We start from the raw sequence: 3139 nt of genomic DNA, 5'->3' as shown, positions 1-3139 counted from the left end.
CAGGTTTTGCAGTTATCATCTGACATCCACACATACCACAAATCAGGTTAGGGCTATGAGTTGAGAGGTATCCACTGTACAATTAGTGAAGGTTATCTCTTTTCCTCTCTTTTGTCAGCTATGCTGGAGCTGAGGACAGACATTGAAATCATTGGCCACAGGAATCGCTGGCCATCATGTGCCAACAAGGCCTGGTGATTCTCAACTGTGTGGGACCTGTAAGTGCAGTATGTTATCCAGACTTTGTCCGGGGAGTGAAGCAAAGGAAACTTTGCGATGACATTTTGTTGATGGCAGGTGACAACAACACTGTTCACAACAGTTCTCTCTCTGCTTTGTTTGACCTCTCAGTACAGATTTTATGGTAAACCAGTTGTCAAAGCTTGCATAGAAAATGGAGCTCACTACTTGGACATTTGTCGGGGGCCCCAGGGAGAAACAACAATGTCCATTAATATATTTTTTAGGGGTCGATTCAATGTGATTGTATCTGTGTATTTCTTTGATATTTTCTTTATTGCTGTCCCAAAGGTAGACTGAATAAATTGAGTCTTGGCTGCGTCTGTGACTGTGCATGATGGTTGTGTGTTCATACAGTCAGTTGCATTTTGTTTTTGTGTGTATGTGTATAATTGTGGGTGTCCATCCTCTACAGTTTCAGTGACACATAGGCCTTGGACAGAGGAGTGTATGTGATTGGCAGCTGTGGCTTCGACTCCATACTGTCAAACCTGGGTCTTATCTATACACAGAGGCAGTTCAAAGGTATAGTAGGCCAATAGTAGCAAGTTTAGCTGAACTCATACATTTGATTGTACTAAGGCTACATTTTAACTGGAACTTGGTTTTTTAACTGTGTGATTTGCGAAACAAGTGTTACCTCAGGAACACTGACAGCTGTGGAGAGCTTCCTGAAAATTAACAGTGAGCCCTAGGTAGCCTCAACAACTACAGCCCCTGCATTGCATGATGAGAATTGTAGTCCGATACACTTTCGCCTACCTCTTAAAAGGTAAAATGATGGCTGTTTTGGTGTAAGTTCATATAATTGAGCTGTCGCTTCAAGGCACAGTGCAGGATGTGAGTAATCACAGACGGTATAAAAAAATATCAGTATAGGTACACAGTCGAATACATGTTTGAAATAAAACATTGCATTTTACTTAATTTCTGTATATAGTATACAGTAGACGAGAACTGAACTCCTAAAATGACTCCCAGCAATCACTGGTCATTAGTCACAGAAATCAATATCTCTGTAACAGAAGCTTCAGGCAAGTTGTGGGAAAATATATAGAAAGAATATATATAGAGAGAGCAGTTAAGTGAGTGGAGCAGATGCGCTACTCTCCTCATGGGAGACTGTGTTATTATATAGCCACATATATATATTTTTAATTTCCATTGAATCAAAATATGCTTTTATATAACCAAACAGCTGCTTTTGTGCAACTACGCTGTAATTTCTGAATTTATGTAATTTTTCAAGAGTAGGTAAAGCAGTCCCCATCTGTCAATCCAAAGAAATAGTTGTTTATACACATCAAACCTTTCGGAAAGCACTAGTTTTCTGCACCGTGACAGAATTTAAAGTTATCTCAACCCTTGCATGGGTCGTCTGGCAGTGATGCTACTTGGCAGTCTGCTGTGTAAGGCTTCGTAGACAGCTGATCCATCCGCCAGCTTAGGAAGAAGTTTGGCCACAAGCCGCTGCCAGTGGTGGGAGCCAAAGTCAAGAAGAGGTAAGGCTATAAATGAGCAATTACTGTCTGGCTAAAAGACTTTTCTTTGAGTAATAACGTTTTTATTGGAATGTAGGGCTTGGCAGCAGTTTGTCAACAGAGGGGTGCGTATGGAGGCTATCCTGTTTCTTCGGTGCACAGCAGAGAGGGATTTTCCCACTGAAACTGTTGTATCTTTTATACACTTGAGCTTCATTTGAATAGATTCCAAAGTGAAAGATGCAATATTATTTTAACAATAACACCTTCATTTACAACATAGTGCAATTTGAGCAAATGCAATCAACACTAAATAAATGGAAGAAAGCATAGGCCTATGTTATTTTAAAAAATGTTCTTGAACGAAAGCCTTCATTTTGGCTACTTTAATCTATAGGCAATGAAACATACTCTGCAAGTGAGACACAAGATCAACTTAAGTTACTCAATAAAAATCATGCACGCTTTGAGATACACTGTTTGTGCAAGATAGCTGAGATGTGCAGATTATAACTCTCTGGCAGACTGACTTACATTCAGTATAATGGAATTTTATTGGAACGCGGGGCCAGGCAGGGACGGAGAGACAGATTTAGAAGACTATCAATGGATGAAATGAGCTCAAATACTGCTTTGCTGATGTTGCAAGCAGAGATAGATTCGGCGAGTGTGAAACCACTTTGCTGTCTCTGTGTATTTCGGTGTTTGTGTATGTGTGTGTCGAGAGGTTTTATATTTTTCAGCTGCCAGATCAAGCAGTATGCCATCCCATTTATGCTTGCATGTGCTTGTAAAGCATCAAATCAGTAGAAAATTGCTCCATAGCACCACTAGCGTTAAAAAAAACTCTCTTGTTTTTCTATTTTGGCCTTTTTCAGTGAAAAAGGCTACGTCCGGCCAGGCTTTGTAAACAAGGAGGAGCGCTGCCCACGTGAGAGTAGCCTCAGTCAGACCCTTATTACTGTGTGTTCGAGCAGCATATGGAGGTCATCCTGCAGATACATGGGAAGAAATTGTCAGTAGTAAAGTAACAACATATTTAATACGGGAAAATTCACAGTATGTGAAAGGCAGCAATGAATTCACTGTGAATGAATTGTCCCCAATAAATAGTATCAAATAGTATTTTGATATCCTACCATTGCAAAATATTCATTGTGAATTGTCCACATAAATAATTGCACATACATTTGAATATTTCTAAATGCACATTAACATGATACATCAAATTAATTTATGTTGATTAAATTCTTTCTTTTTCTTATTGAATTGTTGAAATTGTGTTCATCCACATGATTACACCCTTTCTGATGATTGAAATATGCTTCAATTGTTGAACACGGAATTCAGGAAAAAAATGAGAAAAGAGAAAAGAGGGTTTGGCCTATAGTAGCACTATGGATCTCTGTATTAAGCAA

The sequence above is a fragment of the Micropterus dolomieu genome, linkage group LG10, assembly GCF_021292245.1.
Source record: "Micropterus dolomieu isolate WLL.071019.BEF.003 ecotype Adirondacks linkage group LG10, ASM2129224v1, whole genome shotgun sequence".
NCBI lineage: Eukaryota > Metazoa > Chordata > Actinopteri > Centrarchiformes > Centrarchidae > Micropterus > Micropterus dolomieu.
Note: the sequence above shows the minus strand (reverse complement) of the source record.